This window comes from Staurois parvus, unplaced genomic scaffold, assembly GCF_062004578.1.
Source record: "Staurois parvus isolate SC_StPar_1 unplaced genomic scaffold, SC_StPar_1.0 ptg000525l, whole genome shotgun sequence".
Classification (NCBI taxonomy): domain Eukaryota; kingdom Metazoa; phylum Chordata; class Amphibia; order Anura; family Ranidae; genus Staurois; species Staurois parvus.
Window position 1 is genome coordinate 7,234,072 of NW_028318321.1, and position 21,548 is coordinate 7,255,619.

The following is a 21,548-nucleotide window of genomic DNA, read 5'->3' on the forward strand; positions in this document are numbered from 1 at the left end:
AGAATGAGGTCTATGGGTACTTGAAGTTCACATGTGTACTGTATACAACCAAAAGTTCATTTTTAAGGTGGAAAAGACAGGCAAACACTAATTTTCACCTGTAGAAAAATGGCCAAAAAACTGCACCGCAGATCTGAGGTTTGCCTTCAACACATCTTTCATATGATCCTTTTTACACAAACGAAGTCATCTCGAAATAGCATGTTTCTTCACGCAGCTACGTAATATCTATAGGTGGCCTTGCTGTATGAAAGATTTCTGCTACAATAAATGGGGGGAAATCTCCCCAGAGGTTCTAACTTTTCTCTACTACTTATTTCTGGAATTCTATTTTAGGAACTGACATTGGCTGTAAGAAAATGCTGACAGCTGTGACATCACCTAAGAAAAATCTAATAAACTTAATTATACCAACACCTAACATACTTTGCACGACAGAAACTAAGAAACTCCCGAGAGTTATGAAATAATTTACATTAGAATGCTCCTACAGCAGAATTTAAAATGGTTGTAAACCTCAGACATGAAATATGAACAAAGCATTGTTTGCCATTTCTTTCTGCTGCTTCATTCCTCTGCTATCAGGGTAGTCATTTTTGACAAGTTTTCCTGACACCAAGAAGGAAACAGTGACAGGGGAGGAACCTCCAGTAGATAGACAGTTTCAGCTCTGTTCCTTTGAGCTGTGTGAAGGGGGTGTGTCTCTTCCCTCCAATAAGCTCTCAGAGCTCTCCTCACTGAGCTCTGCAGTGTGTAATTTCCTTTTTTCAGAACTCTCAGCCAAGCTTTATAACTTCTGGACTTTGAAGGGATGTAGACAAGTGAACATTGCAAATAAACATGTACAACTTATGTAGGAGGATTTGTTTCATCTCTGTGTATCACCGAGGCCAGTCATTTCACTGGCTATATAAAGGGTTTACAACCACTTTAAACGTATCTGAAATTTATCTGAGCAACACAAACCAAAAATGTTATTTAATTCATTTTAATATTCAAAGCAAACTCACCTGTCTATCTATGTCTCCATGCTTTTCTTTTCTGAGAAATCACACCCCTAGAATCTCTAGTAAGGGCAGATGATTCATGTAGCATTTACTTCCTAACATCCATCTGCCCATCATCACAGGATTATGCCCTAGAAAATCTTGCGCAATGCAATATACATTAGCTGTTAGTACACTTTTGCAAGGTCAGGCATGCAGGCTGGATGGTGTGCTTAAATGAAAAAAAAATGTCCATGAAGACTCCTGGGATGTATGACATCATTTTGGCCTAGACCAAAAACCAGGAAGCAACTGCAGAAATGTAAAAAAAAAAAAGTTTAAAAACAAGTGAATATAGTGTACTATCCAATCTATTTTCTAAGGCTAGCAGCATAAGGATTAAAATAGTTAATGCTGAAAGAAAGAGCAAAGTTCTGCTTTAAGAAGAACCTGTCAGAATAATATATACTGCAGTATAAACTGACATTACTATACGGGGTACCACGTGGTATATGATCTGCATATCAGAGCACCCCCACAGTACGCAGAGGTACTGTTTGTGGCATAGTCTGAGGGACCAGTTAAAAGATTAGAGGCCAAGGTTTAAGGCCTAAGCTGCAGCACTGCTGAAAACAGTCAGGAGGTATTTTTACTGTGCCTGCTTTGATGGTGAAAACCCCTGCATGGGCAACTGTTTCTGTTGAATTTGGTTTTCGTTTATAAAAAAAAAAAAAAAAAAAATTATATATATAATATATATATATACACATACATACATACATATATACATACACACATATACATACATACACACATACATACATACACATATACATACACACATATACATACATACACACATACATATACACACACACACGGCCGGAAATATTGGCATTTCTGTCCAGTAATGTACCGCTTCTCCCAGAAAATTGTTTAGGCATTCTCAAGTTTATTTTTTTGTTTGTATTGGTATGAGACAAAAAGTGGAGAAACAAAAATCCAAATCTGAGACTTTCCACTCAAAACTCCAAAAACTGACTGGACAAAATTTTTGGCACCTTCTCAAAATTGTAAGAAATAATTGCATTCTGAGTTTGTGATGCACCTTTAATTTGTAATTAAGCTCACATGTATTAATTACCAGGTGCTGACAATATAGAAATCACACAGGGAAGCAGTTAAAATGGTGAGAAATGGACTCAACCTCTCTGTTGTGTGTCTGTGTGCCACATGGAGAAGAGAAAGAGTAGCAAAGAATTGTTTGAATATTTGAGAATAATAAATGTGGAAAAGCATGGACAATTTCAAAATTACAAGTCCATCTCCAGAAATCTTAATGTTCCTGTGTCCACTGTGCGCAACATTGTCACAAAGTTTACAGCCCATGGCACTGTAGCTATTCTCCCCGAACGTGGATGAAAGAGAAAAATTCCTCAAAGATTGCAACACAAGATTGTTCGAATGATAGATAAAGAACCTTGATAAACTTCCAGACAAATTCAAGCTGACCTTCAGGCACAGGGTACAACTGTGTCAGCTCGCACTATAGGTCGCCATCTGAATGAAAAGGGACGCTATGGTAGGAGATCCAGGAGGACCCACTGCTGACACAGAAACGTAAAAAAGCCAGATTGGAGTTTGCCAAAACTTACCTGAGGAAGCCAAAATCCTTTTGGGAGAATGTGCTTTGGTAAAGCACATCATTCTACTGTTTTCAGAAAAAGCAATGAGGCCTTTAAAAAAAAGAATACAGTCCCTACAGTCAAACATGGTGGAGGTTCACTGATGTTTTGGGGTTGTTTTGCTGCTTCAGGCACTGGATGTCTTGACCATGTGCATGGCATTATGAAATCTGAAGACTACCAAAGAATTCTGGGGTGCAATGTAGGGCCCAGTGTCAGAAAGTTGGGTCCCCGGCAGAGGTCATGGGTCTTACAGCAGGACAATGACCCAAAGCACACATCAAAAAGCACCCAGAAATAGTTTAAGACAAAGCAATGGAGAGTACTGAACTGGTAAACAATGAGTCCAGATCTCAATCCCATAGAGCACCTGTGGAAAGATCTCAAAACAGCAGTTGGGAAAAGGAACTCTTCCAATCTGAGAGACCTGGAGCAGCTGGCGAAAGAAGAGTAGTACAAAATTCCAGTAGAGAGGTGTAAGAAACTCATCGATGGTTACAGGTAGCAATTGATTTCAGTTATTTTTTCCAAGGGGTGTGCTACCAAATATTAAATTGAGCATGCCAATAATTTTGTCCAGTTAAATTTTAGGGGTTTGTTTGCAATGTGTCAGATTTGGCTTTTTGTTTCTCCACTTTTTTGGGTCATACCAATACAAACAAAAGAAATAAACATGAGAATGCCTAAACATTCGTAATTGCAACAATTTTCTAGGCAAAATGGTGCATTATCTGACAGAAATGCAGGGGTGCCAATATTTTTGGCCATGACTGTATATGTTTTTTAATTTATTATGTGATTATAGCTCCATGTTTGTCCTAAGCATGTCTGAATCCACTTATTGTTGAATGACTCACTACTTCTGCTGAAAGTCTATTCCAAGCATCAACCACTCGGTAAAATAATACTTTCTAAGATTAGTTTTGAACTTTCCTCCTGCTAGTTTGAGGACCCCGCGTTCTTGATCTTGACTTCATATTGAAAATACTGCCCTCCTGAACCTTATTCACCCCTTGATGTATTGATGTAGGTTTCAGTCATGCATTCCTTTTCCCTTCTTTTCTCCAGACTGTACATATTAGATTCCTGAAGTCTCTCTTGGTGTGTTTTATCCCTCAGATCTTTCACCATTTTTGTTGCCCGTTTCCATACTCGTTTTATCTTAGCAATATCTTTTTGTAAGTGAAGTCTCCAGAACTGGACATATGGGTCAATTCACTAAGCATTAAATAACAACTAAATAAATGCGGTAAAATATCGTTATTGCAGAAATTACTGCATATTATCATTTATCGCTGGTTGTTAAGGAAGACGGCTGCCCAGCTATAACAGATGACTCACTTTTTTTTTAAAAATGGCGTGCGCATCCCCCCAAAATCCATACCAGACCTGAAGGGCTTGGTATGGATGCGGGGAGGAACCCCAAGCCATTTTTGTAAATTCATTTACAATTGCTGGCAATTCTTGTTTTTTACATTCAGCTGTCATCAGGAAACCTGCTGACAGCTGATGAGTCATCTTTTGTGAAGGGCTGGGCGGCCGGCTTCCTTAACAACCGGCTTTTAAAAAATACTGCATGTGATACCGCCAGTAAAACTCTGGTGGTAAATATCGCTTTTTTTTTTACATCTGGTTCCATTTGTGAATTGGATTAAACAGCTTACAACATTTTTTTATTTTTGTGGTATTTACCGGCACATACGTTAAATAACGTATAATAATTTTTTTTGTGAATTGGACATTTTGTTACAGCATGCAATGAGTCACGTGACCATGTTATCGCATGCGGTAGCCTTTAGTGAATTGACCCCATAGTATTCTAAATGAGGTCTCACTAAAGATCTATATAGGGGAATTGGGACTTCATTCCTCCTACTGTTGACCCTTCTAGTGATGCATCCTAGAATTATATTTACTTTTCCCACTAAATGGCTACACTGTTTCCTCATTTTACAATAATCTGAAATAAGTACCCTCAGTTTTTTTCCTCTGTAGTACTGGCCAGCACTATACCTCCAATATTGTAATCTATTAAGGGATTCTTTTTCCCCTAGGTGTATTTTACATTTATAAAAATTTGGATCTAATCTGACTGATCTATCCTCTTAAGATCAAGAAGCCATGGCTATCTGGTGGTGCCCACAGACAGAAAGTTTAACCTTTATATGATTAAGTGTGGCCAGACTGGGGAGCCCTCATCTCATGCCTGTCTCATGCCTGTTTGAAAGGCTGAGGCCAGCCTGAAATCTCCTTTGGGGTCCAGGAGTAAAGAGAATGGTTTTGTGTATTTTCTAAAGTGCTGAAAATGTTGCTGATGCTATATAAAATAATGAAACAAACAGACCCTTAGCCTCAGCTTCAATACAAATAGGATCTATGTAAACTACAGAAGTGTACTAAAGGGTCAGTCCTGACAAAACTGTTGTGTCATGCCCAGGATTCTTCTGTTTTTCAGGGATTACAGAAAAAAGGGACAGTATCTCCCATTAGAAATTTTTGGTTCTGTCCCTTCAATTTTGAGTTCCACTTCCTCTACTGCTAAAAAAGCATTCCATTATTGACATTATCTATTATGTGACATGAATGAAAAACTTATCAAGGAAGTTAAACCCATTTTGTAACGCCTATGGCAAATAAGCAGACCTCTAGAATGCTGGAAAGGTATCCATTTGAAGATTGCTTAATGTACATGTACATCGGCAGTTTCAAGTGGCATAACGAGATGATGCCTGCAGCTACAGGCACCAACCCGGTATTGTTTTTTTTCTGCAAGTAATCGGCTTTTTTGTAAAAGCCACCCTAGGGGCTAATTAGCTGCCTGATTGTTTATACAGGTGGCGGGAGATGTCGTGACCCTCCCCCGCTGATGCGTCTCTGGGCTCTCCGTTTCACCAGAGAACCCGGAGCTGAAGATGGCGGTTCCACAGGCTTACCATAGAGGTTTTTGAGCAATGGAAGGTCCCCGATCAGCTCTATGGTATATGAACCAGAAGTGACTATTATTTTGTCACTTTCGGTTTCCCGGGATGTAAACAGCGCCATTTTCAATTTGGAAAAGCATCTGATCACATTGATTTTGGTGTGATCAGATGCTTTTAAGGGCAGAGGAGACTTCTGGGGTCTAATAGACCCCAGATCTGTCCATATAGAGTATCTGTCACTGCCTATTGCTGTCACAAGCGATGTTTACATTCCTTGTGACAGCAATAATAGTGAATAGGGCCTCTGCTTATATATATATATATATATATATATATATATATATATATATATATATATATAATATCAAGGGGTTCTAAGTAATTTTCTAGGTAGTTTACATTTAAAAATGCTGGTTTTTAAATGTAAACAAAAAGTGTCAGAAAAGGCCTGGTCTTAAAGTGGATATAGAAGCCAGGTGGCTCTTCCACACACTGGCACAAGCTTAAAAAAAAAAAAAAATCACATAGCAACAGTCCTGCAAAATAAATATACAGAGCAGTGAAATAACTAAAATTTCATAAAAATATTGAAATAGCCACATAAACTACAACTCCCAGAATTTCTTGTGGCTGTTTGGGAACAATGCATGCTGGATAAATCACACTGCCAAAAATGTGACAATGTTTGGATGGATTCACCAGGCTCTCCATGCCCTGAGGGATTGGTCCTGGGCCTGAAACACAAAAATGACTACATGACTGAACAAGGCAGAGGAATGATGACAACCATGAGATCCAAATGTCACCGGATAACTGAATAAGCCAGTTAGAACCATAAGGAGAAGTTTGGGTTTGTTAAAAAGATAAACATATATATTCACCTCTGTGCTGCAGTGTCAGTCTGATGCTGCAGCTGTCTCCTGCCAGCTCTAAGCCCAAGAACTGAGCAGTCATATTACCGCTGATCGCTCAGTTCACAGTCAGCTCTTAGCAGAGAGCAGTGACTTTACACAGCGTCTTAACTTTTTTGGAATTCTGTTTTATAGCAGGCCTTACTGTCAAATAACAGAAACAGGCACCAAACCATAACGAATTTGTATATTTTTCTTGTAAATTAAAAATTAAAAAAAAAAAAACACCCCTGATGAACCACACGCTAGGTTTCCTAGACTTCGAGGATTTTGGCTGGTGCTATTTCCTGCCCTCTATTAGCCACACAAATTTAAGGCACCTCTAAATATTAACATATTAACAAAAAATGCAACTATGCTGCCTCCAAGGGAAGATATTCCTCTCCCAAACCCTCCTAATCTTTATCTATGTTGACTTTGGTCCTCCTCTCCCTAACTAGACCCCAGTTTGTTTCCTCATATTGTCTGCAAAGCCCTTCTACTTACCTTTACTCTTGGAGTTAGAGCCGGTTCACACCTCAATCGCACAAAAAAGCAGTCCATGTTCCTGTGCGACTTTTAGTGCAATGTTATTTTCAGCCAATTCATTTGAATGGGCTGAAATCACACTGGATTGCAAAAAGGAAGTGCATGCACTACTTTTCAAAAGCACACTGCACTGGATCGCATGGTACTGTTGTACCATGTGATCTGGTGTAGGAAAACACATTGCATTTGCGATCTGCGTTTGGAGTGTTGTTAGGATTACATAGACACCTGCAGCAGATTGCACATCCAGTAAATTTTGAACGTGGGTTTCCCATGCTGTGTTCTGGTGTGAACGAGCCCTTAAGGGGTTATCACTAATATTTGATACAGCACAAGACAGAGCATGTTACACTTTCCTTGTTGTTACATTTTAGGACTCCATGCACACTAGTGGTTTTTTAAGCTCCTAGAAGCTGTTATCAGCATATTGTCTTCTGCTCCTAGAAGCTAAATCGTGTTATCCTGTGTGTCCATGCACACTACTCTAGGCTATTGGCATTTTTCGAGCTTAAGTGTCTAGGAGCAAAAAAAAAATTTTTTTTCGTCAAATTTTTTGGAGCATTTTTCCCTCAGAAAAAAAAAACTAAAGTGCTCCTAATAGCTTATTCTCGTTTTTTTTTTCCTCTACATGTACTGAAAAAACAGTAACTCTCAAACGCTTCTGAATGCTACTACAAACTGCTATTACCAGCAGTTTTTATCCAGTGTTTTTTAAACTTAAAAAAAAAAATGCTAGTGTGGATGGAACCTAAGTAATTCTAATTCTTACTACAACTGTACCAGCTCCAAACACAACCTTCTGTGTGGGTATACATTGTAGAAGATTAGACATTGTTGCTATCAAGCTAAAAAAATAAGAACCATCAGTACCAAAAATGCATGTTCATGTGTTCTTAAGACATTCCCAATGCTACTCCTATCCTAAGAAATTGCCAGCTAAAACAAAAAAATAACTCTGAAAACAATCTGCCATAATTATATGTAGATTGTATCCCATAAACATTCTAGATGTCATCTGATCATGCTGATGTGAGCTTACAGCAACTGTAAAAAAGATGGCACAGATACAAGTCATGATAAAAGACTGAATTATACAAACTGCATAAAATAAGCACTGCTTAAAGCAGTATTAAACCTAAAAACAAAAATAAATTATATTGCAGCTTACCAATTCTTAGATGTGGTGGCTGAATTAGTTACCTTTTTTAGGCTTTTTTCTTTATTTTTACCTGTTGACCCAGCCAGCAAGTCTGTTATTTTTTCGACTTAATATATAAAAAGTCAAGCGGAAAACCAAAAGTGGCAGTTAGAGCATTCCAGTGGAGTTCCACTCACCTGTGAAAAATTAAAAGTCAGCAGCTACAAAAACTGTAGCTGCTGACTTTTAAAAAACAGCCACTTACCTGTTCCTCAGTCCTGTGGTGTGTCCCTCTCAGCCCGTTTCACCAGCCGTCCTGGATTCCAGGAGACCGGCATCATCAGTGTGTGCACCCGGCTATGATAGCTTGCGGCTTCACAACTGGGTACCCACTGCGCATGCGCGAGTAATGCTGCACTTCATGAATGGTCCTGTAGTCTTCTGGGACCTGTCATGTGTCCCAAAAGACTACAGCAAGGGAGGGAGGGAGGGAGGGAGGACACCTTCCATTTGGTGATCGGGCCGGAAATGGGAGCGGGTACCTGTCAAATTTGGGTACCCGCTCTCCCCCCGACCCCCAAAGGTGCCAATCCTTAATGGAGAGCAGTCCTTAAAGCAAAACTTTCCCTTTTGGGTGGAGCTCCGCTTTAAGTCAAACCATTTTGCACTGACAAGGGTGCTTACAGTGGTCAAGTTTTTTCATTTATGTAAATCCTTTAACCCAAAAAAAGAAAAAGAAAACCCGAATTTGACAGGTACCTGCTCCTACTTCCGCTGCGATCACCTAGGCCAGGGGTCTGCAACCTTTAAGACATAAAGAGCCACTTGGACCCGTTTCCGAGAGGGAAAAAAAGACTGGGAGCCGCAAAACCATTGCAACATTTAAAACAAATCCGACACTGCATATATTGCAAAAAGCGCTCTGGTCATGAAGGGGGTTTAAGGGCCCAGTAAGCAAAGGGTTAATCAGGGCCACAGTGTATCGTCATAATCACAATCATAGCCTTAGGTCAGTGGTGGGCAACCTTTTTTTTCAACTGAGCCAAATCTCGCCAAAACCACGATTGAAGTTTATTTTGAGAGCCACATTTTTAAAACTGAAAATACATCCCCCATATAGTAATTCATCCCCCATAGTAATTCATCCCCCATATAGTAATTCATCCCCCATATAGTAATTCATCCTCCACATAGTAATTCATCCCCCCTATAGTAATTCATTCCCCATATTGTGTCAATTCACTTACCTTTGCTCCGCGCGTTCCTCTCGCCGTGTTCCCGCGCCGTTCCGGTCTTCAGGGCGGACTGTGAGAGGAGTTAGTCACGCTGCCCCGCCTACATCCTGACAGCCAATGTTTGCCAGCGGGCGCCCGGCACACAGAAGAGCTGCATGTGTAAAGAGCCGCAGCTTGCCGACCACTGAGCTAAGGCAACCCTATTGCCTGTCACCTGGTGGGCAGTGTGCTCCGGAGCCGCAGCAAAGGTGAAAAAGAGCCGCATGCGGCTCTGGAGCCGCGGGTTGCCGACACCCGACCTAGGCGATCGGAAGAGGAAGTTGTCCTTCTACACTCCCTCTCTACACGTGACAGGTCCCAGAAGACTATGGGATCATTCACAAAGCGCAGCTATTCTCGCGCATGCGCAGTGGGCACCTGGCTGTGAAACTGCAAGCTGTCACAGCCTGGTGCCCACAATGAAGATGGCACCAGGGAGAGAAGACAGCCAGTGAAACCAACGGTGGTGAGGACACCGCTGGACCGAGGGACAGGTCAGGCAAGTGGCTGTATTTTAAGATTCAGCAGCTACAGTTTTTTTTCAGGTGGAACTCCGCTTTAAGTTCATCTAAACCTACTAGACCATCCAACACTGCCCTCTCCCCAGATTGACAATGCTGCTGTCCAAAAGGTGTCTCCATTGCCCCTCCAGCCAGAGTACAGACTATCTAAGACAGGAAGTGTATTATGAAATAAAGGATAAGAACATAAAAAAAGAAAACTAATGCAGCCAACAAATATAAGGACAGGTAAGCAACAAATATATCACTATTTTTGGAGAGGGTTTAATGCCACTTTAATTAATAGAATTGAGTTTTTTATTAGCAGATACTACACTGGTGAGCAAGCTTTAAAGAACTATAAAAGTAATTTTAGGAGCTGGGGAACATAATTGCTTGTTCAAAGCTAGAAATCACAAGATACAGCATACTGAATGACTTGGCTATTAACTACCTAAAGAAAATCCTAAAACTGTGAGCTGGAGAAATTAGACAGAGGTTTTTTTTTTTGCACAACTTTTTTTTCTTTTAATTTGAATTTTGTTGTAACATACATGGATTTGTTGCAAGCTGTACATATTACCTGAAAGATATCCTCATAAAACTCAGGCTACTGAGAGATTCTAAACCAGCCTTTCCCAACCAGGGCCCTCCAGAGGTTGTTAGGGGTTCCTTGTGCAAGAAGTATTTTCTGATTCTCAGAAGTAACCATTGACACCAATGATCTTTTTAGCCATGTAAGGTGGGGGATTCTTCCTACTGACCATAAATATAAGGAGCATTCTTCACAATGACCATCACGCTAATGTGCCCTAATCTGTAGCTAAAGTAATTTTTAGCAGGGGATCCCTGACATCAGAACTTTATTTCAAGGGTTCCTCTATGTTAAAGTCGTGGAAAACTGCAGGAAAGAGAAAAAAAAAAAAAAGTCCCTTGCAAGGTAATGTCATAGTGTGTTAGTATGCATCACAAACTAGCACATTATGAAAGACTTCCCTTAAAAGGAAGCCCTCCTTTTAACCGAGGACACTTCCGCCCATGCGTGCAGGAGTCCTGGGCCACAGCACATGGCTCTGAAGGGACGGCATACCCGTGCCGTTCCTTCAGAGCTCATTTTCTGGCTTTAGAAAAGGATATCTCCTAAACAGTGCATGTTTAGGAGATATTCATTTTACCTACAGGTAAGCTTTATCAGAAGCTTACCTGTAGGAAAAATTTAAAAAAAAAAAAAAAAAGAAGAAGAAAAAAAAGGAGTTTACTATTACTACCATTTTAAAACGTTTGAGAAAGGCTGTTCTATACGATGCATTTTGTTAGAACTTTTGCTGGCCCTGTTACATGAATTATGTAAAACAATCTGATAAATTAAACAAGCAAGCAGGACCAGGTACCTTAGTTCAGTGTCAGAAGTGTGAAAGTATCCTGTAAGATTATGAATGTTAACAGAAAACTTTACCTTTCAGAATAAAAAAAAAAAAAAAAAAAAAAAATTGTATCTTGTATCCTAATCAAAGTTGCCAATTAATACACATGCAACCTCAGGTGCAGGCTAAACACTCCCAAGGCCAGGCAGTATTTCTCTTTCCTCTGATTTTCTCTCCAGCCATATGTGAAGTGGATGCACATGAATTGTTTACACCCCCATAGCCAACCAATGGTAAGTTTAATGGTAGGTACACAAGCACCTTAAAGTGAACCTGACATAGAACAAAACCCTAACAGCATAACTAAAGTACAAGCACCATTGTAAGGTCTACAGGTTCATACTTTAATCCTCAGATCATTGTCTGTGTTCTTGTGGAGTCCCTGTGGATCCCAGCCACAGGTTGTACAATGACCAAAGAACACTAAGCACCAATTTCTGTCATTCAACTATTGAATCCCACCACTTCTTTTTGACCACTGGAGATCTGCCATTTGACAGCTGAAAGCTGGGCTAGAAGTTCAGGAGATGATTCTAAGCGGGGGCCCGGGGTACAGCCCATATCTAGGATACAAGTAGGCTATATTATTATTATACAGGATTTATATAGCGCCAACAGTTTGCTCAGCGCTTTACAATGTAACGGGAGACAATACAGCAACAATACGGTTCAATACAAGAGGGTTAGGAGGGCCCTGCTCCTTGGAGCTTACAATTTAAGAGGGAGGGGCTAGTGGTACAAAAGGTAGTAACTGTGGGGGATGGACTGCTAGGAGGAGTAGAAAATTCCATTATTAGCTGAGGGCAGGATAGGCTTCCCTGAAGAGAGAGGTTTTCAGAGATCACCTAAAAGTGAGCAGAGTAGGCGATAGTCTGATAAACTGGGGTAGAGAGTTCCAGAGGATGGGGGAAGCTCTGAAGAAGTCCTGGAGATGAGCATGGGAGGAGGAGACAAGGGAGATAGAGAGCAGGAGGTCGTGTGAGGAGTGGAGAGTACGGTTTGGGTGATATTAGAAAATTGAATCGGAAGGTGGTGTCGGTGGTGTCAACCACTACAAGGTGTTGCTCTTTGGATACTGTTTTGGCTATGCTAGGTTTCCTGAATAACTGATCTATATGGAAATATAAAGCGGATGTAGAATCATCTGTTTTTCCATGTTTAGTAAAGGCCTGATAAGTAACAAATGCAGGTATTTATTGGCTGGCACCACCTTTTTTCAAGACTCAGCTAAGGCTAGCATCTACTTCTTGACTTAAGATGCTGACCCACACGTGCTACAATCATATAAATCCTGGTGCCTGCACAGCAGACTTTAAATTCATGACTGTGTGTACAATAGCCTCACACTTACCAGCCCCCTGCTTCAATCTCACACCTCGTTACTATGTACAGTCCGAGCAAGAGAAGTCTACAGGAAACTGATGGCTTTAGACTCCAATATTGCACCTCACACACTCCCATAACTGAAGCTTAATTACTACTTTTACATTAGTTTTGAATGCTTTTCGAACAATACCATTGCTATATTTTATGACATGCAAAGAATGTATTCATGCAGACTTGTCAGTCATAAAATGACCGATTGTTTCACTTTAACCTTTATGTCTGTACCTTTCCATATGGTATGACTGCAGGAATATTTGGAAGCACTTTATGGCTCTGAATAAAGTATTGCTGGCTCATGTTATAAAACCACAAAGCCACATTTCTTCATTTCTACATGATTATAGTAAGGAATGTAGTAGCTGTGTAGCTGCTATTACTATAATCATAGTAATGATTGTTTGCTCTCCTGAAGTCTTTTGGAAAACAGGAATAATAGAAAGAAGGCATGACTAGCCTACATCCACATAAGTGTCACATGCATTCAAACGATTGCCACCCCTTACCTACCAAGATATAGAAAAGAGGAAATGATACTGAATAGAAATGCATGCAGTGACCACTATTACTATATGCTTTCTTTCAAGTGAGAGATGGGTGATCGAATGATAAACAATAAAAACTGAGCTATTCAAAGAAAGGAATTACTCTCCACCACATCTTTCATTTCTGCTGTTGGTTTTCGGCTCTGATTGCAGAAATAAGTACACAATGCTGCACAGTACATGGCTATCTTTCAGTAGGCTTGGCACCAAGTCATAGATGGTTATTTCCCTACATCTGTGTAGTCCACATACCAGTTTTAGTCACTGGCATGCTACTCTACTGGTGGAGACAATGATTACTGTACATATTTGTGTATCACAAAGTGATCCTTCTGCATTCTTTATCAATGACCATGTAGAAATGTGGCACTAGAATGGGAAGAAGAACTTGCAGAACATGAAAAAGTAATCTGAAATGCAGGCTCCTATCATACCTGATGGTAAGTATGATAAAGTAACCAGTTGTGAGTAACTAGACAACTCATCCTACATTTTCTATTAATGAGCATGGAAAGGGTGACATCAAACTAGGATTAGAGAAAAGATGCAGGACAAGAGAATACCCCATCAGAAGAAAAATTCTGTATGCAGCAATTGTATTTAAAAAAACTGAAGAACCCTTAAAATTACTTTCTGGTCTCAGGGAATCCCAGCTAAAAATAACTACATCTGCAACTCATGATACATTAGTGTGATGGCCATTGGGAAGAGCACAGCACAGTGGATAAATGGTTAGCAATTCTGCCTGGCAGTACTAAGGTCGTTGGTTCAAATCCCAACCATGGCACCACCTGCCTGGAGTTTGCATGTTCACCCTGTGTCTGCATGGGTTTCCTTCCACACTCCAAAGACATGCTGGTAGGTGAATTGGCTCCTGTCTAAATTGGCCCTAGTATGTGTATGTATGAATGTAAATTAGAGATCTTAGATTGTACACCCCTTGAGGGTTAGGGACTGATGTGAATATACAATATATATGTAAAGCACTGCGTACATTTACGGCACTATATAAGTACCTATAATAAATAATGTTCCTTACATTTATTAAATGTATAATAAAGAATTATTACAGATAACTAAAAAGATCAATGATGTTAGTTGGAATTAGGGCCAGTGAAAAAAGGTAAAATAGTGCCCTTTCATTGGTGTCAATGGGAGGATTAGTGCCCCATCCTTGGTATCACTGGGAGGAAAAGTGTACCATCATTGGTGTCACTGGGAGAATTTATTCCCCATTGTTAGTGTCAGTGGAAGGAATAGTACCCTACTGTTGAATAGTGAAAGTGAGAGACATTATGCCTAATAGTTGGTGTCAGTTGAAAAAAATGGTACCTTGTAGTTGGTGTTAGTAGGAGGAATTGTGCATTGTATCAGTGGGAGGAAAGGTGCTCCAAGGGCCAGATAAGGGCAAGCAAAGGGCCATATCCATCCTGCAGGCCATAGTTTGGTGACCACTGATCCAAAAGGCAGCAATTGATCATTGCTCAAGTAATCCCAAGCAACCTCTGGAGGAACCATGTTTGAAAAACCCTGCTTTATAGTAATAAGATACCTGGGGTAATATAAAATGAGTTCTTGCCTAGCATCTAGAGATGCAACATGGAAGAAACTCAAGTTCAATGTGTATTAAGCCTGCAGTTTTAGGGATTTATCTAGTTAGCTGAAAAGTGCTTATAACTTTGAGTTGTGGCTATTGCCTTTTTAATATCAACAGAAAAACAGAATATGGCTTTTACTTTTTTTCAGCTAATCAGGTTTCAACCTACATTCTTCAATTTGCCCTGCAATGACAATGCTGCTGACCGTTTTTAAAAGCAACAGATCCAATGTTCATAATTCCCAACTGTTTGCAAATAATTCCCATTAAATCAAATTATTACCTCTTCTTCAATGCAATTTACAAAGTCAGGATGAAACACTAACAGCTTTATTCAAGTGCAGTAGTCCTTAGTAACCAATCAGAACTCCTATAGTACTGCTCTGAGCTCAGCAAAGTGATTTCTGATTTGTTGCTTCACTTTAATAATCAACAATCTTCACTAAGTATGGTCAGATTTACCCACAGTGAACCCAACATGATCTGATAGTCTGTATTTTGTTACACATTAGTTCACTCCACAAAGTGGCCAATTCTAACATGTAGGTAACAGGTACACAAATATATAAATATGATTTTGTCGGCACCATCTAAGTGAATAATAAGGACATTTAAATTGTGAGCAACATCTTTGTTCTACTACCCACACATTTCAACTGATTGCTTATGTGTTGTAGGAAATAAAGGAGAAATTTAATTAGTCTTCTTGGCAGACATGAGTTTGGACAAAGCAAACTGATCTGTCAATGCTAATCTTGGCAGTAGTGACAATGTGTTAATCTGCAGGACCTGGGTGGCATTAGCTCTGGCTGGTGTTTGGTAGGACATGAAGGGCATCCAGCTAGATGAATCCAGGGACTAAGTCCTGTGGGTCTGCAGAGAGGCACAGCACACAGAGAGATCCTCTCGCATCTTCATGCTGCAGTACAACACTGCAGCAAACCAGGATCAGCTGCCTCAATGCTGGCACAGTATACATAATACCCTGAGGCCCCACAAACCTTCCATGAGTTCAGTATGACAAAGTCCTGCATAATGAACTCTCACACATTTACTAGGGCTGCTATTCATATAACCTTTGAAATAACCCTGTTATGCTGGCAGATATGCAAATAGCTGCTTTGTCACCTGTTATTATGAAATATTTTGACAGTGACACCACAGTCAGCAGCCACAATGTTTACACACAGGCATACACTAATCCTACCTTTCTGCCTATTAAACAGCTTGGGGAGGGAAGGTAGTTTGGATGTAATATTTTTGTTTCGCAAAAACAATAACACATTCCAGTGGAATGTAAAGGCATGCAGTAATATACACAGAATACAGCAACATTCCATTACAGCTTCCTTAATATGAAGTACTTTAAATAACCTAAGCCCTAGAGTTTTCTGCTCACATTACTCATCATGAACTATGCATGCTATGAGAGGAAGCTAGCATACTTGTTTAACAGGGTGTATGCTCATCTGTCAATAATAACACCCAACATCAAGGTGCAAAGTAGTAATAAAAACAAAGAGGTTGGATTATGTTAGATGGTTAATGACAGCTGGTGATGTATAAGCACCACCTAAAAAAAATGATTTTTTTTTTCCTTTCTTATGTTACAACAAAAACACTTCTAACAATGTAATCTATGTGACAATTGGACTCCTGTCTCTGACAGATCACTTAGAATGCTTTGCACAGCTAATGGGAAATTTCCTCTACCGATAACCAGCAAGTGGACCCCCCAGCATAGCAGGCACTGGTCAATATGTAATCAACGACTTCATTATCTCCCACAACAAACTCGCCTGCCTGCTCAAGGTCAAGTCCCATCATTCATCAGCCACAGCCTGCTGGGCTTTATAACCGGACAGCCGGTAACTTCTCCATATACCACCGACAGAGAAGTATCACCTCCGACCAGCTTGATGCAGATGACCAGAACTGATGACCCACTAATTGCATCAAATGTATTGTCAGTGAAAATCGTATTTTTTTTATCATGCATTAGATCGCGGTGATTGGTTATAGTTACCTTTTTGTGACCACTTTTAAAGGCCGATAAAAGAATGCAATGTGTCCTTCTTTCTCTTTGCTTACTGCTGGCGAACGACCGATCGCCAAGAGCACTTTGACAACTGGAAGGCAAGTGCGCAGGCGCACGCAGAGGCTCCTGGGGGATGTAGTCTTTGCAGACACAAGCGCATGACAGCGAGGGTAGCGTTCCAGAACTGCAGTAAACGAGCTGAGCCTGCCTACCGCACATCAGCTGATACATTGCGCAATCAGCACTAGTACGGGGCAGGCTGGGGAGACAATGACACTCACATGGCCATCAATAGCAGGAGGCAAATACACAGCAAACCTACTACTGTACACATGGAAGGACAACATCATCTGATCCTAATACATCATGTGCCGGTGTGCACACATTGCCTGCTATAATCTGCAGCAGTCCCGTGTGTGACAATAAATGATAATACATATTGTATATACAAAAGACCTTCACATATGGCTCTTCTATCATGCCTGACAAAGAAACCTGCCATGATCCCAACAAATATAATGTATCAACCAGGGGCGGACTGACAGCTCATGGGGCCCCCAGCAATAGGGGATCATGGGCCCCCTATGTCCTTCCCCACACTCAAACCAAACCCACAAAAGCCTATGAAAGGTACCAAGGGCATCTCATGGGGCCCCCTACTGATTCCGGGCCCGAGGGCCCAAATGGTCAGTCCGCCCCTGGTATCAACTTGTATAGCAATTGTATCTTTTTGTTGCTTTTGCACCAATTTGTGATTCTCAGGTTCAGATTTGTATGCTTGACAACAGGGGTGGACTGACCATTTGAGCACTCGGGCACTGCCCAAGGGTCTGGGGTCAGTAGGGGGCCCCATGAAAAGCCCCTGGTACCTTTTATAGGCTTTTTTTGGGTGTGCTTTGAGTGTGGGCAAGGAAACAGGGGCCCCACGATCCCCTATTGCCCGGGGGCCCCATGAGTTGTCAGTCCGCCCCTGCTTGACAAAGAAACCTAGGTACCTATAGATGTGGGATTAAAGTTGCATGGTCTGATCTGGTGTTGATCTCAGTGCTAGGCTGCCTACAGATAATTTACTGTACATCAGTGGTGGTCAACTTTCTTGATATGGGGGTCCTCAAGTGCGGCCCCCAACATTACCAAAGGGCTGCACATAAAATTCAATGAATAGTCAGTGTCAGAGACAGCAAACCTACAAGATATAGTCCAAGACTATGGACATAATATAAGAGATGGGCAGAGACTGCAGACATGATAAAAGAGACATTCAAAGAATGCAGTCATAGTATATGAGATAGTAAGAGACCGCAGACATAGTATATGAGATGGCAAGAGACAGCAGACATGGTATATGAGATGGCAAGAGACAGCAGACATGGTATATGACATGGCAAGAGACCGCAGACATGGTATATGACATGGCAAGAGACCGCAGACATGGTATATGACATGGCAAGAGACCGCAGACATGGTATATGACATGGCAAGAGACCGCAGACATGGTATATGACATGGAAAGAGACCGCAGACATGGTATATGAGATGGTAAGAGACCGCAGACATAGTATATGAGATGGCAAGAGACTGCAAACATGGTATATGAGATGGCAAGAGACCGAAGACATGGTATATGAGATGGTAAGAGACCGCAGACATAGTATATGAGATGGTAAGCAACCGCAGACATAGTATATGAGATGGCAAGAGACAGCAGACATGGTATATGAGATGGCAAGAGACCGCAAACATGGTATATGAGATGGCAAGAGACCACAGACATGGCATATGAGATGGAAAGAGACCGCAGACATGGTATATGAGATGGTAAAAGACTGCGGATATGGTATATGAGGTGGTCAGAGATCACAGACATCATATATAAAATGGTCAGAGCCGGCAAACCTGATACAAGAGACGGTCAGGGACTGTAGACATGATAAAAGAGACATTCAAAGAATGTGGACATAGTATATGAGATGGTAAGAGACCACAGACATGGCATATGAGATGGTAAAAGACCGCGGACATGGTATACAAGATGGTAAGAGACTGCGAATATGGTATATGAGGTGGTCAGAGACTGCAGACATTGTATATAAGATGGTCAGAGCTAAAAACCTGATACAAGAGACAGCCAAGGACTGTAGACATGGTATATAAGATGGTCAGAGACGGCAAGCATGAAACAAGAAATAGAGACTGCAGACATGGTATATTAGATGGTCACAGACTACGGACATAATACAAGAAATTGACAGACACTGCAGACATGATACAAGAAAAGGTCAGAGACTGTGGATATAATACAAGAGATAGAGACTACAAATGTGATGCAAGAAATTTTCAGATACTAAGGACAGGATATAGAGACAGTCATGGACTGCAGGCATGATAATGTCAGAGATTGTGGACATGCTGCAGGAGACTGTCAAATTGTGAACATGCTATAGGAGTTGTTGGGGACATGCTTCAGGAGACAGTTATATGCTGGAGACATATTACATATTCCTAAAGTACTCTTCACACTGATCTGTGTGAGTTTGGTGCGTTTTTTAAAGTCCTGCTTGCTGCATTTTTGGTGCGGTAAAAAAATGCACCAAAAATGCACCTCCCCGTTGAAATAAATAGAAAACATGGCAAAAACGCACCTGCATTGCATTTTTGGTGTGGTTTTGAAGTCACATGCCCTGCACCACAAACGCGGTATAAATGTTGCAAAACTACTTTGGTTCAGTGTGAAAGTTGCCTAAATAATAATAATAATAATAATAAAAAAAAGTTAAAGCTTTACAACCACCAAAATTACCTTTGCTGTGCAAAAACGTTGTACATTAGTTCTTCTTGGACTTTGATGAAGGAGACAACATACCCCGAAAGCTTGTTCTGAAAAACTGTATGTTAATGGCAATAAAAAAGTATAATTAATGGTACCCAATTGTTTCTGTCGCAAATGCACTTATATGGCTACAATCACCTCAGGGCAATAGTAAAACACAAGTTAATGCTGGTGCCAAAAGTGGCACACAGATTGAGCACCAGGGGTTCAGAGTGACACTAAACTCTGTTTTGAATAAAAAAAAGATTCTAAACAAGTACGTATTCCTAACTCAAAAAAAAAATACCTTCTACTGTAGGCATCACTAAATGGTGGACCAAGTCACTGTTTCATCTGGACTCTCTCAGTTGCCGCTTAGGAGCTGGTGCTTTCCCCCGCACTCCGCTGCTAACATGTTCACAGGAGAGTGGATTGTGGGAGGCCCAGCAGCACTGTACGGAGGGCGGAAACAGCCCAAATACACTTTTAAAGTTAACTGGCAAGTTAACCAGAGGACAAGTTAACCGGAGGACACTGCTGGGGGGGAAAGTCAGAGGACACTGCTGTGGATGGGAGGGTGAAAGGGGGGCAGAAGAGGACACTGCTGTGGTAGGGTGAAAGGGGGGCAGAGGAGGACACTGCTGTGTGTGTTTGGGGGGGATGGTGGAGGGGGGCAGAGGAAGATACTGCTGTTGGGGGGGGGGTGAAGGACAGAGGAAGACAATGATGGGGGGGGGAGGGGGGCAGAGGAGGACACTGCTGTGGAGGGCTTGAAGGGGGGCGGAGGAGTACCATTCAGTGCACCATCCAGTCGCAGCAGCTCTCGGCCTGAGGCTGTGTGTGCAGTGAGGCCTATTGCTCTCAGCCTCCTCCAAAATTTTTTTTTTGCTTTGATCTGACTTCCTGTTAGGGTTCATCCACACATGCATCAATACCTAACAATAAGCAGTGTTTTTAAGGCCGCATAACTGCCCTTCAATGCCTGCTATAAATAACAGTGGTCACCACACAATGAAGTACACACGGGTGTGGTAGCCTTGTGTTAACGGTTAAGCAGCATTTTGCTTTTAGAAGGCACTGGCACTTGTCAGCAGCCTCCATTAATTTTAATGGTAGCACAGTGGCTAAATGGTTAGCATTTCTGCCTGGCAGTACAAGGGTTGTTGGTTCAAATCCCAGCCATGACACCTCCTGCCTGGAGATTGCATGTTCTCCCTGTGCCTGCATGGGTTTCCTCTGAGTACTCTGGTTTCCTCCCACACTCCAAAGACATGCTGGTAGGTTAATTGGATCCTGTCTAAATAGGCCCTAGTATGTGTATGTATGTATGTATGTAAGTTAGGACCTTAGATTGCACACCCCTTGAGGGTTAGGGACTGATGTGAATGTACAATATATATGTAAAGCGCTGCGAAAATTGACGGCGCTATATAAGTACCTGAAATAAATAATGATAGCATGCCGTATCCTTCCTGAAACCACACCTATAGCATTTAGAGCACAGTAGTAAAGCATTTATAAAATGTTAGATGGGTACAGGTGGAGAGCCAGTGGAGGCTCCTCTATCCCAGAATGCCCTGGGAAATAAGACAGAGCAGCGTCAGCTACTTTCTATTTGCACAGAGCAGCCGTATGGCAAGGAACTCTTCTTAGCTTCAGAAGGACATTTTTCAGGTATGCTGTCCTCCACTGACATCCTTAATGAGGGTCATCCAGGGGAGCACCAAAGAAACATTCTCTAATGAAAAGGAATATGTAATAAGCATTTTTTTCACTGTTGTTCTGAAAAAAACATTTTAGCCAAAGAGA

The 21,548-nt window shown here is 41.2% G+C and overlaps 1 protein-coding gene across 2 annotated transcripts in view; it reads right to left on the reverse strand.

Moving 5' to 3' along the window:
- Positions 1-17,078, reverse strand: part of CPEB3 (cytoplasmic polyadenylation element binding protein 3) — a 164,794-nt gene extending 147,716 nt beyond the window's left edge. For both annotated transcript variants that reach the window (XM_089690293.1, XM_089690292.1), the window contains exon 1: positions 16,919-17,078. The gene's annotated coding sequence lies outside the window, so the exon portion shown is untranslated. The remainder of the gene's footprint in view (positions 1-16,918) is intronic.
- Between the last annotated feature and the right edge of the window lie 4,470 nt (positions 17,079-21,548).